This window comes from Eptatretus burgeri, chromosome 10 (genome assembly GCF_056783735.1).
Source record: "Eptatretus burgeri isolate ZD-2024b chromosome 10, Ebu_testis_v1, whole genome shotgun sequence".
Classification (NCBI taxonomy): domain Eukaryota; kingdom Metazoa; phylum Chordata; class Myxini; order Myxiniformes; family Myxinidae; genus Eptatretus; species Eptatretus burgeri.
In genome coordinates this window covers 15337164-15362802 of record NC_140970.1, presented here as the reverse complement: position 1 = coordinate 15362802, position 25639 = coordinate 15337164, and the positions used below count along the sequence as shown (strand labels likewise).

The window sequence follows — 25639 nt, the reverse complement described above, 5'->3', positions numbered from 1 at the left end:
TGGTCCATAAAATACTTGATGCAAAAACGTTTCCTGGCTGACCCAACAAGGTGCCAATAATTGGGGTCAATAAAAAGGTCAAAGTCGTGTTTTTATTTGAATGTCTTTAGAAGCTTGCGCTCAGGGTGCAGGAAAGCTCATGCAGACACAACTTTTCTTTTTAATGTCGCTCGACTTCTCCATCTCTGCAAGTCCATGATTAGACCGACAATGGACAAGGCAGAGTATTTTTTATTTTTATTTTTTTAAAGAGAAAGCACTACAAAAACAGATAAGAAGGGAGAAAGACTGAAACAAAATATAGTATGTGCAAAAATAATAATAATAATAATAATAGTTAGACAAGTAAAAGCAAGGAATTTTGTGCAGAGATCCTAAAAAGTGTATCATTTGTTCTCAAGATTTCTTTCAACTTTTGTTGGGGATAAAAATGAAGCCAGAAGGGTAATAGCCAGTTTTTCACCAGCAAAAAAAAAAAAACATGGTTGAAGACACAGGCACTGCAAGTACATGTAAAAGATGGTTTCTGTTTCACTGCAGAAGCAACATCCAACAGGAAAGTTTGTGAAATGTTTCAGGAGAGCTCCAGAACTCAGTGCCCTATGAAGCAATCTTCAAACATAAGTCTCCCACCATCCATGATGTTGGGTAGAGATAAACGGATTCCCAACTTGGATGGACAGGCAAGGGAAGTAGGAGAACCTCATGCCAGGAAGTGTCCAGCCCATTTGCAAGCACAACAGAGTGCGAGCAAGGTGAGTGGATTTCTAAGTGCATATATTTCCTTCCTTGACATTTCACAGAAGGACACCTCGGCTGAATGTGCAGGTGGTGTTTGGGTGAGATCGAATTCTCATGGTTTAATTATAAAAGCAATGGAAGTATGGGGGAAAAGCTGCATAGCTTCGTCACCTTCACAATAATTTTCCAGGAAAGCCAGGCAATCAGGAGGCAATGAGTTCTTCACCTCCTTGAGTATCCTAAAAGGAACTCTGATCATCTGAAAGTCTATCTTTGCTGTAAGTTCCTTAGGTGAGAGAATGCCATTCTTTTGATCGTTAAAGAGATCCCCTACTGTGGATATACCCTTCGACAAGAGTTTTACCCTTACAGAAAGGGAAGCTTGCATTTGCGGCCTGGTGAAGTGGGGGGATTTTTTGTCTACATAGTCAAGGCTGGTGGAAGAGAAAGAACACATCGTGGATCAGGATCACGCAACATAACAAAAGGAACGACAGGAGAAGAGAGAAATGCTAACAGCAGGGCAGAGGGAGAAAACTGACGGAGACAACAAACAAGGGATGAAGGTAATGCTGAAGGGTAGAGAAGAATGCGAGGGGTGGACAAGATGGATATGCAAGCAAAATTTGGAAGGCGTTGTGAGGGGGGTGGGTGGTGGGTGGTGGGTGGTTTAATGGGTGTAGTAAAGATAATAGTTTTGGATGGTGGATGAGTTGAGATGGTAGTGAACAGCTGTTTTCAATCATGAGACCCAATGGTTTGAGTGGACTTTTTTCAAGAAGTTTGTTGCGAAAGTAGATGGGAGGGTTTGTGGTGCGGTCCTTCAGGAGACAGAGAGTGAGTGCATGGGATTTCTCAGGGTTAAAAGACATGTTCCAAGTATTTGACCAGTTTGTGCTTTTTCAAGGTTTGAGGAGAGGGATGAGGCTGCTGCATGTCTGTCTGAAAGATGAAGGATGTCACAGCGGAGAGTAAAGTCATCATCAAAGAGATAGAGGATTTTCCAGAGAGTCATAGAGATCATTGATGAAGATCAGGAATAATATGGGGCCTAAAACATGGCCTTGGTGTACTCTAGCCTTGACAGAAAGAGGAGAAGAAAAGATTCCATTGAGAGCCACACATTGGCTCTGAGAGTGGAGGAAGTCAGCAATCCAAGAGTGGAGTTGGCCTTGGATTCCATTGGCAGACACTTTGGAGAGCAGGTCAGGATGCCAGACTGTATCAAAAGCTCGAGATATGTCCAGAAAGATAGTCCTGATCTCATGTCTGACATTGAGAGACCCATCCATTGTTGGTGAAGTGGAAGCAGCAGGTCCAAGTTAGAATTACCTAGTTTGAAAAAAGGAATGGTTTCATTTCAATTGCAATGATGGATTCCATGTCCTTTCTGATGATTGGAAGTAAGCAAATTTATATATAAGAGGATCCGTTTTTTCAACTTTTAATGTAAAGCTGTGATATTGGCTGATTTCCAAGGAGATGGAAGATGACCTGGGGTAAATGAATAAGTGAAAATAGCAGAGAGAGAAGATGTGCAAGAGCAGCAGAGGTATTTTTTTAGGACACAGGGAGCTGATGCTGTCCAGTCCAGGTGCAGAGTAAGTTTCCAGAAAATTTCCCCACCTTTTCAGGTGCAAAAGACAGAATTCAGGAGAAGTTGGGTACGACTGGGAAGGGTGGCTGCAGAGATAGTGATAGAGAGAGGGTGAGAGAGAGAGAGAGAGAGAGAGAGAGAGAGAGAGAGAGAGAGAGAGAGAGAGAGAGAGAGAGAGAGAGAGAGAGAGAGAGAGTGAGAGAGAGAGAGAGAGAGAGAGAGAGAGAGAGAGAGAGAGAGAGAGAGAGAGAGAGAGAGAGAGAGAGAGAGAGAGAGAGAGAGAGAGAGAGAGAGAGAGAGAGAGAGAGAGAGAGAGAGAGAGAGAGAGAGAGAGAGAGAGAGAGAGAGAGAGAGAGAGAGAGAGAGAGAGAGAGAGAGAGAGAGAGATTGGGCAGAGATAAAGACAGAGAGAGAGAGAGTGAGAGAGAGAGAGAGAGAGAGAGAGAGAGAGAGAGAGAGAGAGAGAGAGAGAGAGAGAGAGAGAGAGAGAGAGAGAGAGACAGAGAGAGAGATAGAGATAGAGACAGAGATAGAGACAGAGACAGAGATAGAGACAGAGATAGAGACAGAGACAGAGACAGAGACAGAGATAGATAGAGATAGAGAGAGATAGAGATAAAGATAGAGATTGAGATAGAGCGAGGGGTTAGGGACACAAGATTTTGAAGCAAACAGAATTGAGGCATTCGGCCTTCTCAGGAGCAGAGTCAGCTGTGGTGCCATTTGAAGTGAGGGAAGGGATGGAAGGTTAACATACACCAGAGACTGACTTGACAAGGTGCCACCAGGTTTTAGAAGAGGGAGACAAGTTTGAAAGCTTATTCTTGGGATTGGACAGCTGTTGTTTTCTAGCTCCTCTGAAAGTAGACACACACTTGTTGTGGCTTTGTGGAATGATCTGAGGTTGCCTTCAGTTGAGTTTGTCTTTTAGGAGGAGATATTTGCTTCACCACAGCATTCAGAGTACAAAGAGTGGGAGGATGTGTAAGATAACTGATGATGAGATGGGATGAATCTGTGTGTAAGAGAGAGCAGGTTTCTGTGGAAGATTTCCCAGACTGAATTAATATCAGGGCAGTAGATACAGGAGGCCAGTGTGATGGCTGCTTGCAGTCCCTGTCTGGTTGCCTGAGTGAACTGCTAGACTCGTCGGCACTGATGCTGTTCACTGAGAATGGCCAGAGAGATATTGACTGACACAAGCACATGATAATATGAGCCAAATGGGGCAGAGGACGAGCAAGATACATTGGCAGGGAAGTTGGTCATCACCAAATCCAGGAGGGAAAGTTCACAGATTGAGTCAGCCCCATTGCCACAGAAGTCCTTTGCAGAAGTGCCATGTCTGGTGAGAGAGCTACCAACACCCAGCGACTTAGCATGGTGATGTGGTGGAAAATAACTCAATTTCCACTAGTTGGATCAGCATACCAAAGGAGGATCTTGAATTTCGTATATATGGAGGAAGAACATTGAATGATTCACTGAAACATTCGAATGCACTTCACTGAAACAGAAGCCCGAAACAATTCTTCTTATATACAATTTGCCATTCCAAAGAATGGGAGGGTGAGACATTTGGCAGCTCAATGATAGGATTAGCTGATAATCATGAGGCAAAATAACTCAAAACTGCAATACGTGTCCACTTTGGGTGGAGGGACAGAATGACACAATCGCGGCAAAAGTTTGCAGTGTTATCAACCAGGTCATACTATTTCAAAGTAAGACATTCCTTTTATCAATATGTAGGTCAAAAGACTCTTGGGTAAAGGGAAACATTACTGACAGCCAATTTGACACTAGCACAAAAATAAATTTATAAAGTACCAGCAACAATTACAATTGAGAATACATGAATATAATTATTTTTTTTCCACATCGACAATTGAAGTCACTACATATGAGGAAGAGAGAGAGTTGGGATGAGTGGTTAAAAGTTGGTCCATGTCATCTGAGAGAGATGTAGATGGAGTCATTACTTTTGGGAAGAAGATACAACACACAGACAACATGAAGTGGGAGAGGGGAATTTGCAGCCAGGGGTATTCCTGGGGTTTGGGATGTGTAAGAGCAGTACACAGAGAGTGAGAAATGTAGTCATTGATGTACAGCACAACGTTGCCTCCAGGACAGGGTTCAGGTATCTAGAAGGGTGTGGGGAGGGGCAAAGACGGTTGGGGGAGGGGTCAGGGGTGAAACCAGGAGGGGAGTGGCAGGGGTGAAGCTGAGAGGGGGCAGGATGAAGTGGAACCTGAGAACGGGCAGGACGAGAAGGAGAAGATAGGGGGATGGTACTGACATGGAGTGATTTGACATCATGAATGGACGTGAAGGGGAAATTTTTTGCCATGTGCAAAAAACCTCTGTAAAATTAACACCTTAGGATTCCCAGACTGGATCAGCTGTGACAGACTTCATGGCTGGGGTGGTGGTTAGAATGTATTTGATAGAAGACATGGAGTTAAATTGCGCTGCAAGTGAAAGAGGAGGCTGAATGAACTATGTTTTTGGGAGGTAGGAGGTTTTGGGTAATAATCCTTGTCAAGGAGAAAAGAAAGAGATTTTGATGAAGAAGCAGAATGAATGGTTTGTTCCTGATGTAGTTAAAAGCAGAGTACGGCATTTTAAAATACATTTTGGAAGCATTTTTAATTTTATATTTTAATGTTATGAAGAGCTTTTAAGGAAGATAAACGTTTTATTCCATGAAGATTCAATTTGGGGATATTGAGAAGAATGGATGGGGAAATGAGAAACTGAGCACTGAGACAAGATCAGTTTGGATTTTTATTTTCTGATGTTGTTGTTGTTGGTGTTTTCTTTTTTCCGAGTGAAGAAAGAGAGATTTGTCAATTGCATTTTTGAGGGAGGAAGGAAAATGGATTGAGCTGAAGGATCAGAAGTAACAATATATGGGATAAAAAGGAGCAAAAATAAGGCAAAGAATGGAGGTGAAGCAGACTCAACTATCACCAGTAGGCCTGACTTAACTCTGGAAACAAATTAAATGATTCAACACAACAAGATACAGTTTATGGGACAGACAAATTGATGAAAAAGCATCATGAGCAGAAAGGATTGAAGAAAAATGTCTCTTCTAGCCTCGGTCTTTCCCTGGACAAAGACCATTTGCTCTTTTCATATCAACTAGATACCAGACCATTCAACATTTCCTGATAACAATAAGGCAATGGGTCACTGGCAAGGTTTTGGGAGATGACAATGAATATTTGCCTTTTCAACCTGAGACTGAGGACTTTACTGAAAAAGTATGATGCTAGTTTGCACCATTGAGGTATTGGGTTCACATGAAGGTAACACTGAATGGTCTGTAGCCTGGTTGGTGTAAAAGTGGCAACAAAGTCAGGGAAAACCCTGTTCACCTTCAGCAAGAGACACTCAGGATTCCTAAGGGTACCCTATGTTTACCATTCCACAAGCCGTCCAACAACTAACTTCCTCTGCCTCTTAGCCATACACTCATTAGGAAAAAATATGCTAGAAAGCTTAACCAACAGCTCTGGAATGACAAATTGCTTCAGGAAAAGTTCTCCCATGCAGGAACAGGATCCTTTGTAGTCCACCCCAGTCTCTCAGCTTCACCAGTATTTTATCCTCTAAAGTGCTCCAGTTGTGAATGGATGAGCATTTGAGAGAGAGAGAGAGAGAGAGAGAGAGAGAGAGAGAGAGAGAGAGAGAGAGAGAGAGAGAGAGAGAGAGAGAGAGAGAGAGAGAGAGAGAGAGAGAGAGAGAGAGAGAGAGAGAGAGAGAGAGAGAGAGAGAGAGAGAGAGAGAGAGAGAGAGAGAGAGAGAGAGAGAGAGAGAGAGAGAGAGAGAGAGAGAGAGAGAGAGAGAGAGAGAGAGAGAGAGAGAGAGAGAGAGAGAGAGAGAGAGAGAGAGAGAGAGAGAGAGAGAGAGAGAGAGAGAGAGAGAGAGAGAGAGAGAGAGAGAGAGAGAGAGAGAGAGAGAGAGAGAGAGAGAGAGAGAGAGAGAGAGAGAGAGAGAGAGAGAGAGAGAGAGAGAGAGAGAGAGAGAGAGAGAGAGAGAGAGAGAGAGAGAGAGAGAGAGAGAGAGAGAGAGAGAGAGAGAGAGAGAGAGAGAGAGAGAGAGAGAGAGAGAGAGAGAGAGAGAGAGAGAGAGAGAGAGAGAGAGAGAGAGAGAGAGAGAGAGAGAGAGAGAGAGAGAGAGAGAGAGAGAGAGAGAGAGAGAGAGAGAGAGAGAGAGAGAGAGAGAGAGAGAGAGAGAGAGAGAGAGAGAGAGAGAGAGAGAGAGAGAGAGAGAGAGAGAGAGAGAGAGAGAGAGAGAGAGAGAGAGAGAGAGAGAGAGAGAGAGAGAGAGAGAGAGAGAGAGAGAGAGAGAGAGAGAGAGAGAGAGAGAGAGAGAGAGAGAGAGAGAGAGAGAGAGAGAGAGAGAGAGAGAGAGAGAGAGAGAGAGAGAGAGAGAGAGAGAGAGAGAGAGAGAGAGAGAGAGAGAGAGAGAGATAAATCCCCCAAAAAGTATTTTCATTGTGACTCCAATCCAATTGCTGAAACAGCGTGAATATTTCTTCAACCAGCATGGGTCCAACCAGGAGTCCATAGCTATTCCGCCAATTTATTTTAGCAGATGATGCTGCAGTTGCTGCTGAGTAGAATTGCTGATGGTCGTAAACTGTTTGCATTTCCACTGCACTTCCCGCAAACAATAGAACATAATCTACTTAGAAAGAATGAAGAGATAATTATTGTGTGGCACTACAATGCCAGTTAACCTTCTTCCCATCAGGCAGAGAAAAAGCTCAAAGCACGGTGAATAGGGCTGGGCAGACAGGGATGCCCATGGTTTCTTCCCATCTTCCCTTATTCCACTCTCAATGCTTCCCATCCTTGCCTTGTTCCACTCTCAAAAGGAAAAGGTGCAAGCAAGGAACCATTGACTTTAATGAGGCACTCATGTACAGCATCCGATCATGCCTACATTTAACCTCAAGGACAACAAGGTCTTGAAGAGGTTGTCATGGTTCATATGGTCAAATGCTTTCTCTTGATCCAGAGAAAGGAAGTCATTTTGAGATTGAGTCATGTCTGCATTATGTGTCAAGTCCCGGACCAGAGATATATTATCATGCATTGTTCTTCCAGGAACAGTAGCATATGACTGGTCAGATAACACTAATTTTGGAAACATAGGTTCCAGACAATTGATAACAATTTTGCCATAATTTTGCAGGACATAACAAGGACACTGGATGGTAGTTTCTTATGTCACTCAAGTCTCCTTCCTTAGAAATCAAAGCCAAGGTTGCTCGACACCAAGACAGTGGCATTTGTCCTGTATCACTTGCTTTCTGGGCTACACTTCGAGGTAGTTGAGTGCATTCAAAACCCATAATTTATTGTATAACTCGCAAGACAGGGCATCAACTTCAAGAGACATATATAGCGACAGAATATGGAGAGCAGTTGTCATTTCATCCAGAGACAAAGGAGCCTCCAGTCGTTCTCAATCCTCTGGGGTCGCCACAGAAAGGCTATTCCACAAAGTGCTGCAAGCATCAGCGTCCATGCTATTCTCCAAATAAATGCTCAAATTCATTCATGAACACTTCTACAAGCATTGAGCAAAGAGCTGTCTTCTTCCAGCACACTGGTTATAGATTTATTTCAAACTTTGCACTTTTCCAAAGCTTTGAGATAGCTCAGAGCATATTCAACTTCAAAAAGTAACTGTAAACAAGAGACTACATGTATTCCTGGGTGTTCCTCTGCATGCTTTTAGGGTGTTCTTTTCTTCAAAAGTATGCAATTCAGCAGGGGTAAGTATTGTCAGTTGTCGCTCGAGATGCAACAGTTCCTCTTCGAGCCTCCTGATCTCTATCCTCAGTGTTTTACTCATTTCAGATGAGTATTCCTGGCTCAACAATTTTAGCCATACCTTCGCCACATCCGACCAGAGTCCAAGTGAGCAGAAATCTCCTTTTCTGTTCATCCAAGATTGCCACAAGCTATGAAAAACTGAAAGAAAAGCTTCATCCTGAACTCAGGTATTGTTGAAGTGCTGAAACCCAGTGCCACACCTTGTCTTTCCACAGAAAGCTTTATCCAAACCAGATTATAATCTGTAAAATGTGCAAGTTTGATATTGCAGTCACTGACATTCCTGCATCAACAGCGTGACAGAGATTCTGTCGGATCAGGAATGCGAGAAATGGCCACCCCTGATACTAGCGTATATAAATGATGTGTCTGTGCGATGCTGTATATGCCAAAATGTCTCTCGAGTTTAACAGTGTCATGACTTTTTGTAACACTCTAGCAGGACCATGCGGCTCTTTACCTACTCGATCAAAGAAGGGATTTTAGAGTGCAGTTAAAGACCCCTTCAATAACTACAAATTCTTTGCCAGGCAAGGTGAACTTAAATCTCCACAAGTGGTAAAAGAAACGCATTCTTTCAGCTCCAACACATGGCGCATAACACTTTTTTTTCTTTTTCAATATGCCGTTACTATGAAGTTAGTAACGGCATATTGAAAAAGTATTTTCCCATGTACTAAATGGCCTAAATTGACCTCATTTATAACAAGGTTCTCAGGTTGAAAAACTGATGAGAAGAGTGCAGCCACTCTGCAGAATCCATCAGTGAAATGACTAAAAAACGCCAATCCTTGCCATTGGCTTCTTCATTGGAAGACAGCCTCTTGATTTATGAAGGTCTCCTGTAGAAAGGCTACTCCAAGTCTTTCCTTCAAACAGAAAGACAATAACTGATGCACCCGGGACTCATCTATCCACCCATTAACGTTCAACGATCCCAGACAAAAACATATTGTCGTCATTGTATAAATTAGAGTTCTATGTTTTTATAAAGTAGAAAATCCCAGCCTAAGCTGACAGTTCATGCTTGGACCCATAGCTCAACAACTTTGAAAGAAACTTCCTAACTCGGTCATGTTCAGCCAAGCCTGGAGCCTTACTTTGTGTCCTCTTTTTCAGTACATCCAAGGAATGCATTACTAAACTCGAAGGGCTCTCGGTAGAGCACAAACATTCGCCCCGTAATGTCTGATCCATGAGAACATATCGGGCCAAATAGATTTTTGAGATATTGTGCTATATATCGTTTTTGAGCTCGATCTCGCAATGGTGAAGAACTAGTTCAAAAATTCCAGTTGTCAGATCGGAGTGAGCCCATTGCGGAGATTTAAGCTCACCTTGCCTGGCAAAGAATGTGCAGTTATTGAAGGGGTCCTGAGCAATTTGCGGCTCTCTTATATTGCACTTGATCTTCGGTCTGCGTCGCCGTGAACAGGTCAGGAAGTGTGAGGGGGGCTTTTGCTGTGCACAAGATTTGGTGGTTCTCCCATCACTTCCTGTCCCATCCTGGCATGTATGCCATGAGAGTCTCATTCGAAGAAAGAGGTGAAAATGCGAAGAAGGTTTTTTTTCCGTGCACACGCTTTGTTAAACAAGCCAGCCGGTCCATCCTTGTGTACACGCCAAAGCGCATGATCCATGGAAGTTGTTCCACGAGATTCACAGAAGTTCGTGAAGGTGTCTCGCTAAAATTCTTTCCAAAATGAGTCGAAATGTGATGTCAGTTGATGAGGTATTGAGCTCAGATGATGAAGGTATAGATGATGATGATGATGGTAATGATGAGCCGGTCCATCCTTGTGTACACGCCAAAGCGCATGATCCATGGAAGTTGTTCCACGAGATTCACAGAAGTTCGTGAAGGTGTCTCGCTAAAATTCTTTCCAAAATGAGTCGAAATGTGATGTCAGTTGATGAGGTATTGAGCTCAGATGATGAAGGTATAGATGATGATGATGATGGTAATGATGATGGTAATGATGATGGTAATGATGATGGCAATGAGAGTGATTTTGAGTCAGAGAATGACTTTTCAAACGGGGAAAGTGAAACTGACAGTACTGAGGACAATGCTGGGGGAGTTCCCAAAGGTGTTGATTGAGATTGTGGCCGAAGTCGAGGGCATGATCATGGCGGAGGACGCGGAAGGATAGACCAAGGCCTGACTCCCACCCAAGTTGGACAAGATCCTCAGTAGCTTTCAATGAACACCAGTTCACACCTAATGAGCAATCAGGGCCTAAAATTGACCAAATGCAATAAATGTGGAAAGTACTCCACTTGACTATTTTGGGTTGTTCTGGGATGATGTTCGTTTGGATTTACTTCTCACAGAGACGAATCGCCAAGCTGAATGTGTGATTGTAGCCAAACCAAACAATTGTGCAGCAAAATCTTTCCAACAAAAGCCTCTTACTTTGGCAGAGTTGAAGCCACTTTTGGGGCTCTGAGTCACCATAGAAATGTTGATACATAAAGACAGGTCCGAGCAGTAATGGCGGTCGAAGGATGCTACGCTTAATTCCACGCCTGGTTTTTCAAAGGTCATGACAAGAGACCGGTTCCTTGCAATCTGATCTCTCCTACATTGGGTGAATGAGGATGATATCCAGCTTGACAAGACTGCTAAAATATTCAAGACCTGCCCAGTGTTCGATAATTTGATTGGGAAATTCAAGCATTACTTTGGTACAGATTGTGAACTTTCACTTGATGAGGGCATAATGCCCACTAAAAACAAACTATCGTTCAAACAGTACATAAAGAACAAGCTGATCCTTGTCTGCCAAATTATGTCGAATCAAGACTTTTCTACTGTATGGTCTTGAAAATAGGTATATTTGAAATTCTGAAGTTTGCACTGGGAGGAGAGACGATGGCGAAGCTATCGATAACTTTTGGGTTACAGGGAACTTGGTTGTCCGAATGGCTGACAAATTCTCAGGACATAATTATTCCCTGTTCACTGACGGATTCTACACCTCAGTTCAGCTGGTTGAGTATTTGATCATAAAACAAGGGATAAGGATGTGAGGAACTACTATGACCAACAGAAGGCAATTTCCAAAGACTTATGATGAGAAACAATGAAATACAAACTGGAGAATGGGAATTTCTATTCAATGGAACTGTTGCTGTTATAGTTTGGCAGGACAAGCGGCCCATATATTTTATCACATCAATCTATGTGCCTTCCCCTCTTGAACATGTTCAGCGATATGATGGGACTGAAAAAAGAAAGAAGATTCCTGTTGCTTGTCCAAAACCAGTGAAGGCCGATAATGCTTATATGTGGTTTCATAAAGTGGTACTGATGTGGTACTGATGGGTTTCATAAAGCACCATGCTCCACCAAACAAGAGAGTAGTCACTCTCCATTTGTTGATCGAGAAACTATGTCAGGAACTTGTAGGAGATGTTCAATCTACTGGGGCAGCATTTGGTCAATGATGCTCAGTAGAGATTCACGACAAGCGACGACTGAAACGGAATGCTCATCATGATGTAGAAAAGGCTCCACATGCAACTACCAACAATCGTTTTGTTGTGTGCAGAAAGAACTAGCTTATGGCTAAGCAAAGGAACCCGAGGGCAAAGGTTAAGGACTTGCCAAAACGTTGCAAAAACAATACACTGGTGCAGGTACTGTGGAGAATTCTTACGCATCGGAAATCCGGGAAGTAATTCCTGGTTTGACTGGCACCACAAAGTAGAGTCTTGGTGATAAACTCAAAAAGAAGAAAGAAAGAGAGTATTTGATTCAAAATATCATTTCTTTTTAATTACAGGGCTAGAAAAACGTTTTTACAGGCAGAAAATCGAAATATATTTTTTTTCAACTTCTCAGTAGTTTTTCTCCAGGGAGCCCAGGATGGGGGAGCCAAAAGTCCAAGGAACTCAGGGTTCAAAAGGTGAAGGGCCCCCTGACAGTTGGGGGGGCACTGGTAACTGTCCTGTCTGTCTTCCCCTAATGCTGTCTTCCGCTAAGGCTGAACAGTTTACGTTTCGTATCCCACTGATAGTCCGGATCATGCTATGTCTCGTTTTCAGCACACTCTCTCAATGGTGAAGAATCACTTTAAAATTCCAGCATCCAGATCCAGATCTTAACCAAAATCAAATCCATTAGTTCTTTTCACACATCCAACCTGTCCACCAAGTTTCGTCCGAATCCGTTCACAACTTTTTGAGATATCCTACTCATAGACAAACAGACAGACAAAGAAACGGGTGAACACATAACCTCCGTCCACCTTCGGTGGCAGAGATGATGACAGTGTCGGAAGATTAACTATTATACAATTGTCATTTAAAAAATTTGATTTGATTGTGTGTGAGGGTGGAAGGAAAAACGAGGATATGAGAGGAAAGAAGATCATTTTCGGACTATTTTGAAACGATGACACAGTCTTTTGTAAAATATCAAGACATGTTGTGGAGCTTGCGTTCAGAAAAATAACTATTGATTTATAAATTTTCGACAAATGTTTTTTTTATTATCTAAGTGAACTTTTAACTCTGCTTTATAAGAGAACAGAAAGTCAAACAAACATATTTTCAACAACCCCAATATCTCCCATCTGTCATGCATCCATGACCACCAACAAGAGCATGCCAAAAGTAAATCGGTCTGTCTCCCATGTATCACGCATGCCCTCCTTCACATCAACTGGCACTCCTATAAAGCGTGACGATCCTGCATTTTACACATATTATTGTATGAAGGTAATCCTCCTGAAATTGTTTCAGCAAGAAAAGTTTATCGCCAAACGAGGACACCATTCACTTTTTTTCTTTCAGGTATTTAGAAAGATGGTTTTGTATCCATCCGCACATTACCCCATTCATGTCCACTGCCTTCTGGACTCTGACCTTTCCTCGGAGATGGTACGAAAAGTTATGGCCAGCCTTCACTCTGCCAAGATGACAGGCTCAGATTGCATTGGTGCCAAAGTTCTTATAACCTGTTCTTTTCAGCCTGTTCATCACCTGGGGTGTCAACTGCAATAATATTGACAGTGACTGCCACCTGTTTTTAAGACTGCCGAGATCACTTCAATACACAATTAATAAAAAAATATTTTTTTAATACTTCCACTTATTGTGGTGGCATGATTTCATATCTTCAACTGGCTATGATCAACGGTGCATCGTCACTGCTGCCGAGTATGGGGGCGCCACTGATGCAATGCTCCTATTACCAGTTCACTGGTACTCATTTCGCCAACCTTGGATGGATGACAGGCTGAGTCAACCCCACCTGGTGTTAATTCAGTGGCCGACGGGGCTCAAACTCAGGACCCAAAGATCACAACCCCCGCTATCCGAACCACAAAGCCAACACCAGGCTTTCCAATACACAATAATGAGTATAAACAGAGATACTCTCAATTTCAAGGAAGTAAGCTTAGTTTTAATTTCAAATAAAGTCACGGAATCCGTCATCACAGCCGAAATAAAGTCTTTCCTTTTCTCAAATAGCCTTATCTCTACCATAGCTTCAGATTCTGTCTGAACCAATCAACTTTGGATGTGCTCTTGCTTCTATTCCAACAATAGAGGGATGCATTGAATCTCAAGCAATCAGTGGTTAGAAGCTCAGGTGTACCAAGGAATGCCTGCATGACGTAGGATTCCCAGTTGGCGACGGGCTTTGGAGGCCTGCTTTGAGATGTGGCTTACCCAGGAAAGATCGTGGCATATAGTGAGGCCCAAAAGCTGGAATGAAAGGACTTCTTCAAGGAGATTGTTGGTCGAGATTGTTGTTGACAATTGAAGTCGAGATGGGATAAATCTGTGCATCAGAGAAAACAAATTTCTTTGAAAAAAGTCCCAGGATGAGTTGATGTTGGTGAGAGGAGAAATGGGAGACCAGTCTAGAAGTTTGATGGCTGCTTGAAGACCCTGCCCGTCAGCCTGAGTGAAATGCCAGACTCGTCGGCGCTGACGTGGTTCTCCAATAATAGCCAGAGAGTTGACAACGTCAACAAGCATGTGGTCAGATGAGCCCATTGGGGCAGAAGAAGAGCAGCAGACATTTTCTGGAAAATTGGTCAAAATCAAATCCAGAAGAGATGGAGTACCTTTGGCTGAGATCTGGGTTGGGAAGTTGACAGATTATCACAGAAGTCCTTTGCTGAAGTGCTTTGGCAGGTGAGAGGGGTACCCACACCCAACCAACTGGCATGATGGCAATTGACGTCACCACATATGAGGAAGAGAGAGTTTGGATGAGAGGATATAAGTTGGCTATTGGGCACAAATCTGGACGGGTCACCACTCCAACACAGGATAACAGCAACCTAACTCTCATTTTGCCAACCTCAGAAGGATGACAGGCAGTGTCAACTCCACCTGGTATTAATTCAACAGCCGAGTGGGATTTGAAATCAGGATCCGAGGATCCCAAGCCCACCACCCGAACCATTAAGCCAACACCAGACATGCTCCCATTATGCGCACCAAGTTTCATCTGAATCCGTCCACAACTTTCTTAGATTTTGTGCTAAATATCGTTTTTGGCCTCATCTCTCAATGGTGAAGAATCACTGAAAAAATTCTCGGAGCTGGATCCAGATCCGGATATTCACTAAAATCTGATCAGTTAGCCCTCATCACACACGGAACCTGTCTACACAATTTCATCTGGATCCATCCACAACTTTGAGATATCCTGCACACAAACAAACACACAGAAAGGGGTGAAAACATAACCTCCTTCACCTTCGGTGGCGGAGGTAACAAGAGGTGGGAGTGGAGCGGAAGTCGCAGCCAGAGGTATTCCTGGGTGTGTGGGGGAGTGAAGGCAGTGCATGGAGATTGATGAATAGTTTTTTGATAAAGTGAGCAACTCCGCCGCCAGGACGAGGCTCAGGTCTGTCATACCGGAGGAGGAAGTAACTGGGGAAAGATACTAAGGAGGCAGAGACATCTTGAAGGAAGAAAGTTTCTGATAAGCACATTATGTCTGGTTTGTCAGTGGCAACCTGTATGGAGAGATCAGTCAGGTTAGAGCGAAGGCCCCGGATGTTTGAGGTCCACACTGTTAAGGAGGAGGGAGGAGAGGTGGCTTTGAGTGCAGGAGAGGGGAGGGGAGGGGGAGGGTAGCATGAGGGAGGAGAGGCAGAGGTCGTGATAGTTGTAGACATTGTGTAGGAGATTGAAGAAGAGCTAGAGGAGAGGGTCTGGTGGGTAGGATGATAATGGGCTATGGGGTGAAGGGATGAGTAGCAATGGGGAGTAATAAGAGAGGGGGAGAAAGGGAAGTGGGAGATCGGAGAGGGTGGGGGAAGGAGGCAGCTTTATGGATGTGAGAGGGGCAGCTTTAAGAAGGGGAGGGAGGGGAGATTTTGAAAGGGAGGGGTAATGGGGGAAGCTTGGAGGGTGAAGAGAGAGAAGTTTGCTTCTAAGAGGGAGGAGGCAGTTGATTTGCGAGGGATGGGTGAGAGGGAAGCTTTGAGGGAGACAATAAGTGCAGGCATGGCCATGTGAGAGGCAGGAGAGGGGAAAGATGAGACTGGGTAGAGGTATTGTGAATATGGGAGCAGGTGGGGATTTGTTCAAAAATTGGGAGTGTGGGAAGAGGAGGAGGTGTGATGAGATTTGAGAGGTAGAATGAGGGGGGCAGGTTTGAGAAGGGTGAGGGGGGAGGTGAGAGATTTGAAGGCGAAGGGTGAGGGTAGAGATTTGAAGGGAAAGGGTGAGGGTAGAGATTTGAAGGGGAAAGGTGAGGGTAGAGATTTGAAGGGGAAGGGTGAGGGGAGAGATTTGAAGGGGAAGAGTGAGGAGGGAGAATTGAGGGAGAAATGTGTGAGGGGAAGCTTAGGTGGGGGGGGGGAGAGTGAAGTTTTCCTTTGAAGAGGGAGGAGGTAGCTGAATGGAGATCGAGAGGGAGGGGTGAGAGGGAAGCTTTGAGGGAGAGGGGAGATGATGAGAGCAGGCACAGTCATGTGGGAGGAGGGAGAAGGGAGGGTTGGGGAGAGGAGAAGGATGAGACTGGGTAGTGGTATGGTAAAGATGGGAGTGCGTGGAGGGAGGAACAAAATTTGAGGGGGTATGAAGAGGGGGAGTTGTGATGAGAGGAAAGAGAGACCATGCTTGAGATATTGAGGAGAATACTGAAATGAGTGAGATATTTGTTTGGTTGGAGCGGAGTCCACAAATGTTTGAAAACCATCCAGTTTGGGATACCAGAGGGGGAGCTGTTAGTAAGGCAGAGGACAGTGGAGAGATGATACAGAGAGGAGGTAGGATGGGGGAACAAGATGAGAGGAGTAAGGTGGGAGTATAACAGGGAAAGAGTTAGGAGGAGGTAGATTTCAGGAGGTGGGATGAAGTTGCACTGAAGTTGAAAAAAAGAGAGAACGATTAATAATGGAAGATGAACAAGCATTGCAAAATGGGTTTAAAAATTATGTTTTAATGATAATTATGATATCATAGGTCACGTGATGTGGCAGCCATGTTGGAAAAAATGGAAAAACATTGGACCTCTGTATCTCTGAAACCACACCAAGGGGAAAAAATTGAAACTTGGCACATGGCAAGTACTCCTCATGGGGAATAAGTGTGTTTTTTATGACGTTATGGGTGCCTTTGTTTTGACGTCATAATTGCATATGTATAACGCTACATCCGATCAGTTTGAAAAAATTTTGAGGTCATCTAAGGATAAATTGGTCGACAGAAAAAAATATTGATGACGTCATCAGTCACATGATTCGGTAACCACATTGATTTTTTAAAAAAATCCTTCAAAAATATTCTTCTCTGAAATGGCAAACATATTGAGGTGAAAGTTTACAGGTATGACCATCTCTCCATGAGGAACAAAATGTTCATACACATGATGTCAAAGATCACATGGTTTGGCAGCCATCTTGGATTTTCCCTAAAACCTATAAAAATGTTCTCCAGAACAGCTGGACAGATAGAGGGAAACTTCACACAAATGTTTCCCAAGCCTTGGGAATACCAGGTTATTCATGAATAATTGATGTTACATGGTCTGGCAGCCATTTTGGATTCAGTGAAAATCTTTAAAAGACTCTTTGTTTTGAACCGCTTCATCAATCAACGTGAAACTTTACAGTTATGATCTCATCGTGATGTGGAATATATTTTCATTTTCAACCTGATCGGACACATGGTCCAACAGCCAGAATTATTATATTTTTTGAACCTGGGTTACTTTTGCTTATATTATTATTATTATTATTATTATTATTATTATTATTATTATTATTATTATTTGGGAATAAGGCTCACTTGGCTGCACCTGGATGGGTTTGAGGGTAGAGGAGTTGCAGCGGAAACCCAAATCCTTTCCAGATTCCTCCTGATGTGTCCATCTTTGCTTTTTGCTTGTTTGGGTTCCTTCTGATTCCTTCAATGCCTATTTGATTTGGTCTTCCACTGTACCTATTGGGTTTTCCATTTGATTTGAATTGAATTTATCAATCCCATTCTGAATTCAATTGAATAATAATAAACGTCATGGGTCAGTATCAGGTGTCTGATCAAAGCAGGGTTGCATCAAGGTGGGACGTCTTGGTACCTGGTCATCACTGCCAGCAGTTATAAAGTGGCAATTATGGTTATGTCCCTTATTAATCACATCATAGAACAGTGCACAAACACCACACAAAGCAAGTCCTGGTGAGGGTCTGCAATCTCTGATTGCTCTTTTTCCTGTTGCCAACTCTTTTGCTTTTGGAAACCAAGGGAACCTTATTTGATATTTCCTCAATTACTGACATTGTCATGCAGTCAGCTCATAGCTCTCAACGGAATCCGCTCATGTTCTCTTTTAGTCGAGACGAGTGCTCCATGACAGTTTCTCAGGACAATTGCTGCTCCTCGTATACTTGAAGGACTTCACAGGTGCTCTTCAATTTGCTATTTTCCTCTTTACAGATGGCTACACATTACTTCACATATATTTCACCGAATCGAATGCTGGTGAAACACTTGGAACTTTCCTTTGAATCCAGGCAAATCTTGCATTTTGCTCTGTCCCACTTGATGGGTCAGCAAGCCAACCTAGCTTTATATTTCTACATTTAGTTAATGGAAGTGGTTCAATCTCTTGAACTTCTCAACTTTACCACCATCTATAACCTCTCCTGGGTAGACATTTTTTTCAAGGCTAACTCAGAGAATCTTCTATTTTTCCAAGTCATTCATAAAAAAATAATATCAGAACTACTCATAGCCGATTGTCCATAGCTTAATAGAGTACTACTCTATCCTATGGGATAATGCTTCCACTTCACATCTTTACCTCCGCCAAGGTGGACAGAGGTTATGTTTTTGGGTTGCCAAAATAGGTGACCCTTATTGTCAGTAATTCTGTCTGTTTGTTTGGATGTTTGTTTGTCATCAGCATAATTGGTAGTAAACATGGGCGGATTTTGACCAAACTCGGGTGGTAGGTACATGTTATGACCTAGTGCTTTGGAAATTGTGATGGTTGCTCGGGACGCTTTGGTTCCCTAGCAACAACCGAAAAACTTTCAAAATCGGTACCGTTCACGCGAAATCAATTCCGAAAGCCATTATCCCATGTAGGGCTATTAAATTTGGCACGAATGATCTACAGGTGAGGCTCTATCAAATATATTCCGATTTTTGTGATATCTGGAATACTTTAGCTGCAGCACCCCCTACAATTAGGGTATGCACGAAAATTGGCGAAAATTGAAGGCCCCCGAGCGACCAGGTGAGTGCATCAATATCAATGAAACTTTGCAGGTTCATGGTACTCAATGAGTACTACAACTTTTCCTCAGGACATATTGACCGATTTCACTTAGGTCAGGGGTCAAAGGTCAATTAGTGCAAAAATTGATAATATGCAAAAGCTGGAGGTGCCTTCGTGCCAAATGCTACTCCTCCTCGGGTTATGGTCGGATGGTCATGAAAATTCACAGTAATCATCTGGAATGCATTGTGCACAAACGATCGAGCCAGATTTTCGATTTATATCTTTGTTCACCCACAGCACCCCCTCGAACTTTGGGGATTTCCGATTTCAAACCGCATTTTCGGTACTTTTCATTCAAATGGATACTGAGTAGTTATCAGTAGATGGAACTCGATGAGATTTGGTATGCATAATTTTAAGGTGATTCTTTATCCGCTATATGACATCCATTTTTTTCTCTATCTTATAGTTTCCAAATGGTAACCCTCTCAACTTGGGTGTCCAAGAGCCATTGAGCATTCCCGCTGAAAATTCAAAGTACACTAGCTCCAAGACAGTTGAACCGAATCGAATGAATCTTTGCATGCTCATAGAACGTAATGAGTACTACAACTTTGCTTCAGTACATATTGACCTATCTCGGCTAGGTCAGGGGTCAAAGGTCAATGAGTGCATTTTTCGGGCAAAATGACCATTCAAATCCCCCTTGCTCCTACACGGGTTAACCGATACGAATGAAAGTTTATAGGTACAGAGTACTCAATGGGTACTACAACTTTGCTTCAGGACATATTGACCTATCTCGGCTAAGTCAGGGGTCAAAGGTCAATTAGTGCATTGTTCGGGCAAAATGACCATTCAAAGCCCCCTTACTCATACACAGGTTAACCGATTCGATTGCAATTTCGTAAGTACTTAGTACTAGATTAACTCAGATCAGGGGTCAAAGGTCATCGGATGCTCGGTGACCCATGGCCGCCTACCGGCTTGTCAATCCTGTTTGTCTGCTGTTTGCTTGTCTGTCTCTAAGCAGGATATCTCAAAAAGTTATAGACTAATTCAGACAAAATTTGGTACATGGGTTGGGTGTGTGACAGAAAGGAAATTTTTCGATTTTCAAGATTCGGATTCGGATACTATAACTTTTTAAGTGGTTCTTCACTATTGAGAGTGGGCCAAAAACGACAAATTACATGATATCTGAAAAAATTATGGATGGATTCAGACGAAACTTGGTTGACAAGTTTGGTGTGTGACAAGAACATATTGATTCGAATTTGGTGAAGATCCAGATCTGATATATTTTAATTTTTTTAAGTGATTATTCACCATTGAAAGATGTTGCCAAAAACGATATGTAGCGCAATATCTCAAGAAGTTGTGGATGGATTATGACAAAACTTGGTGTACAATTTGGATAGGTAATGAGAACAAGCTGTTTAGATATTGGTTAAGGTCTGAATGCAGATCCGGCTCATTATTGGGATACAAAACATAAACCTTTCAGCATGGTGGAGGTATGCTCTCTACCGAGTGCCGTTTTAGTTTCCAATTTTCTTTCCTTCATTCATCGGTAAGTCGATTTGGATTATAAGCTGAAGCTTTCTCAACTATGGTAGTTAGCAAAACTGTCAGTCGGGTTAATGGACTTGTCTATTACTCATCGCATATTACATTTTGTCGCACTCCTTAATAAACTTGAACACCGGACACATGTAACATAATACAAGCACTCAATGTTTGTCCACCTTGCTTTGCAGCCACAATTAGCCTTCTTGGTTTTCTCAACACAAGATTTGTCTTCATACAAATATTCGTATTTTCCAGCATTTTGATTGCACCATCTCGCAGCACCTCACTACACCTCAATGATGACTTACCTGATTCGGATTTGTCACGTGGCTTGTTCGATAGCTCGATCGGAGATTTCTCGATTCCAGATTTGCCGTGTGACTCACCCGAAAGCCCCATCAGGTCAAGGGAGGTGCCATATCATTCCAGGCTTACCTCCCCCTTGCCTTCCCTGCCTACAAATGATTTGAACAGTTTGTCCGAGATGCGAAGGCTTGCCTCTCCCTTCCTGTAACCCCTCCATTTCACACCTGCACCTCTCCAGTCCCGACAAATAATCTTGGCTATACATTTTGGTGACCATCCTTTTAGCAGTTTATTTAATTATCCATTTGTGTGTTTGATTATTTGTGTTTTTTATTGATTTGTTTAATATTTGTCTCTGTGCTCTGGGAACGCGTCCCCAAATTATACCATTACATCTATGGGAATATCGCATCTGCTTAACGTCATTGTGCTTAACGTCGCAATTTCTAGGAATGCATCCCATGATATTAAGTGGAAACCTGCTGCAGTGTATTTTAAAATTAACAGTTATACAATTAATTTCAGAAAATATCACACTTTGCCATTTTTTTCATTCATACAATTTAATGTCTTAAAACATAGATAAGTCGATCCTGAGTATAAGTTGAGGCCTGGACTTCTGGGAGGAAGTATCGTCTTGTACACCAAAAAACTTGGTACTCACAATAATTAATCAGTCATTGTATCTGTATGCACTCTATTATTCTCCATGCACCAATGGATCTGTCGTCAGTGATGCACACCGCCGATCCACGTCAGCATCACTCAGTTCATTCACAAATGATGGACGCCAAGGTTTCAACTGAAGATCATTTTTCATGTGAGTATGCCAAATTCACTGGCTCTCTTTCTTGTTGTCTTTCGTGGCGATTGGTCAACTGACAACAACACAACAGCGCATGTGTTTCTTGTTTCCGTTCTTCCACAGCGCTTATTGCCATCCACACTTCCTGTTTCAAAAGCCCGTTTCCCCCACTTTAACAATGTTTGCTTTGGTGCAGAAGGTTTCCCAAGGTGTTCCACAAAAGCTGTCCGTACTTGAGCAATTGCTTAGCCTGTGTGTGTACTTTCATGCACCAAAAAAACACAAGCAACCAACTGCTCTTCGACACTGTAACAACTCGTGTCTGAAATGCCAGCTGACTTTCTACTAAATCCCATGTCAGGGGATGAGTGTTGCTGCATACCACTGCATGGAGAGCAAAGGGGAAAGGATGGAGGTGTGAGCAATATGGCAGGGGTAAAGCAGCTTTCAGTCCACCCTGTAGAAACCCCTGAAGGGGGCCATAGCATGGAAAGAGCAGAGAGTGCAAGATGAAAAAGAGGAAGTAGAAAACGGAGACCAACAATCTATCAATGGGAACGTGATCGGCCCATAGACTTTGCTTTAATGCGGGAGATTCCTTTGATGAATTTAAAGGCCTTGGTTTCCATGATGTCAAACTGAGCAAGGTATGTGGTAGGGGAAGCACAGAGGGGAGAGCAGTATTCCATCAAGGTGTCGATAAATTCTAGGTGTTGTGTTCAAGTGTGGCAAGGAAGGAGTTTGTACGCAGAGGATGCCAAGTTCACGACTGGCTTTGGAGGCCATCTTCGAAATGTCGTTTGCTCAAGAAGGATCATGGCTGATAGTGAGACCCAGGGGCTTGAGTGATTGAAGTTATTCAAGAGGATTGTTGACAAAGTTGATGGGAGGATTTGCCAGACGGTCCTTTTGAAGAGAGAAAGAGATAGAGGTAGAGATTTGTCAGGATTGAAAGATCTCTAATATTTTTCTTAACTCAATAAATCATTCAGATCTGCCACCGCATGAGATGTCACTGAAGATTAACACTCGTCCCAACATTCATGCTGTTGTGAAATCTCAATCCTCACAATGGCCACTGTAACGGTCCAACATGTTACATCTAAACCAAGGTCACTAATCATCTTTTTGAGGCGCAGATGCACTGCGGTGAGTGTCGGGTCTGTTCTCCTTATTCCTAGAATTATTCCTTCTCCATCTGACACGGATTTTCCTTTCCAATCCTGCCGATGACAGTTTCCGGTCAGGCTGGCCGTTGCAATGACTATCATGTGGTAGTGTGGAGTCCTGCTTCCCACCAGTGATTTTACACTTGGACAGCTGTACGTTGCTATGATTAGAGTAGAGTAGGAGACCCACTCAACCTGCGCATCTTTGCCAACCAGAGTGAATTGTAAATAATGAGAGGGGCTGAACATGCTGCAGGCCGACTAAGCTGTAGCATTGTTTATAGTGAGATCGTGCAAACTCAGGGGCAGATCCAGAGTAACATTTGGAGGGTTAATCCAAAGCTCCAAAGAAAATGAAGAAAATGAAAGAAAAGAAGACAGCTCCAAAGAAAATGTTGCTTAAATTTTTTTTTAAATGGACCATTTTGGCTCAGTAAACAAAACCTTTTATAGTTTATTGCAACAAACGTAGGCTACACAAATTCCCAGGGCCCCCAATTCTTCCCTTTCCTCCCCCTTGATCCACCTCTGAAATAAAACTTTTTATTTCAGGAAATTTTTTTTTTACTGATTATCACGATTGTTCGGCATCACAAAGCAAAAATTATGCAAATGAAAGCAAAGGTGATAACCTGAGAACGCTAATTCACAAAAGTGGGGCAACTTAGCTAAATATAGCATAACAATTGTGTATTTTGTGATGAAAGCGCCAAATTTGGCACACTAGTAGCCTATCATATTATGAACAGATTTGGATATTGGGCCATCTCAAATTCAGCCGCTGATTGCTGTGGCAGCCATTTTCCACTGCCATCAAAAATTTGAGATGGCCCAATATCCAAATCTGTTCATAATATGATAGGCTACTAGTGTTCCAAATTTGGTGCTTTCCTCACAAAATGCACAATTGTTATGCTAAGTTTCCCCACTACAACGTTTGTTTTCGTGAAAAGTATAAAACAACACAGTTTTTTTCATGATTGTCACTTTCATTCACAATCATTGATACTTTAATTTTGCAATTTATCATATATTTTGGCTTCAATGTCTGATCCCTGGGAACATAAAACAAGTTTCATCATATTCTTTTTTCCCAATAAGTGTGTGGATGACTAAAATTAATGCTGAGTTGTTAGCAGTAACCATAAACTTCTGGGAGCATGCGAGGCAGTGTTTCATTGCCTATACACCGCCTAAATAAAGGGAGGGTTTGCCGTGGAACTCTGTTCTGCGAGTCCCTGCTAGTTTTTTTTTTTTTGAAGTAATAAGGAGGAATAGAATAAAGTTGAGGAGAAGGTTGAAGAGACAATTCTTGGGAGAAAATAAGCTAAAAGAGGAAAGTAGCTTCAAAAAATTTGCATGGTGGCTTCCCTCGGAGTGGGCCTGTTCCACGTGGACAAGGATTCGACAATACAGCACAAGAAGGTGTGATTCAAAACGGAAATTTGATGAAAATATAACAGAATATCACAGGACAAATCCGGTAAGGAAAACTGAGCATTAACGAAGTGGAAGTAGCAACTGCTGATCAAACCAACACATGCAGCAACCAGAAGTGAAGGATTTTGCAAGTGACATCTTTTGTGGACTATATTATTAATTTGTTACCATCATTGATCGCTGCTTGAGGCCGTGTCTTATTCTTTATCCCCACCCCATTTTGTTTCAGAAATCCCGTTATTTAAATGAGAACTTGTGTTGTCATCGGCCAAGCCTGGTGTTGGCGTAGTGGTTAGGGTAGCGGATTGGGATCCAAAAGGTCCTGAGTTCAAGCCCCATTGGCCGCTTGAATTAATACACACCAGGAGGTTGACTCACCCTGTTATCCTTCTGAGGTCGGTGAAGTGAGTACCAGTGTATTGGTATGCCCTGGTTAGAATAGGTGTACCATATCCCTGTGTCGTAAGAGGCGACGAGGGTTGCGTCAGGAAGGGCATCCGGCGTAAAACCGATGCGGATCATAACGGATGATCCGCTGTGGTGACCCCTAACGGGAACAGCCAAAAGAAGAAGAAGAAGAGACGTTGTCATCGGCCAAGGGGGCTCCATTGCGTTCAGCAAATTGGGAAAATAATCCATTAGATGGGTAGATTGGGTCTGCACATTAAGTGCCTCCAATTGTGGATTGCTTGAGGGCTTGCTTGGCCAATTATGTCAGGCAAATTTGCCATGGCCATATGTTTGAGAAGTCAATTCGCACAGAAATTACCTGTGTGGATATGGATATTCTCGTCCCCTACCTGCCCGACGGCGAAATGATCTTGAAGACCTTTGACCATTGCAGCATCGTTGTTATGCAAGATAAATATTAAATGACATTTTAAAATAAATACATAGAAAATCGATTTGAAATAAAGAGCAAGAAGATTTAAGGAACATCAGAAATTTGTTTCAATATTTGCTTTAAAAAAATCATAATGAAGAAACATATAAAATCTGGAAGGGCACTCGGGAGAGCATCTACCTTCGCCACGCAATGCCTGATCCACGAGAACATATCGGGCCCAATACATTTTTGAAATATCACGTCATATATCGTTTTTTTGGCCAGATCTCTCAATGGTGAATAATCACTTAAAAAATTCAATAATTCCCGTATCCAGATCCGGATTCGGATCTTCACCAAAATCGAATGAATTTGTCCTTACCACACACCCAACTTGGCCACAAAGTTTCGTCCGAATCCGTCAACACCTTTTAGAGATATCGTGCTAAATATAAGTTTAGCCCAAGCCCTATCTCTCAATGGTGAAGATGTATTTAAAAATTCTAGTAGACGGGGCCAGATCCGGATCTTCACCAAAATCTAATCAGTTCGTCCATGTCAAACATCTAACCGGTCCACAAGATTTCATCTGGATCTGTCCACAGCTTTTTGAGATATCC

At 42.7% G+C, this 25639-nt stretch overlaps 1 long non-coding RNA gene across 1 annotated transcript in view; it reads left to right on the top strand.

The window, feature by feature from the left end:
* Positions 1–8150: 8150 nt before the first annotated feature.
* The window catches only part of LOC147017977 (uncharacterized), a 37612-nt gene continuing 20123 nt past the window's right edge, over positions 8151–25639 (top strand). Inside the window, exon 1 of the long non-coding RNA XR_015062783.1 lies at positions 8151–8363. This is a non-coding gene — a long non-coding RNA (uncharacterized LOC147017977). The remainder of the gene's footprint in view (positions 8364–25639) is intronic.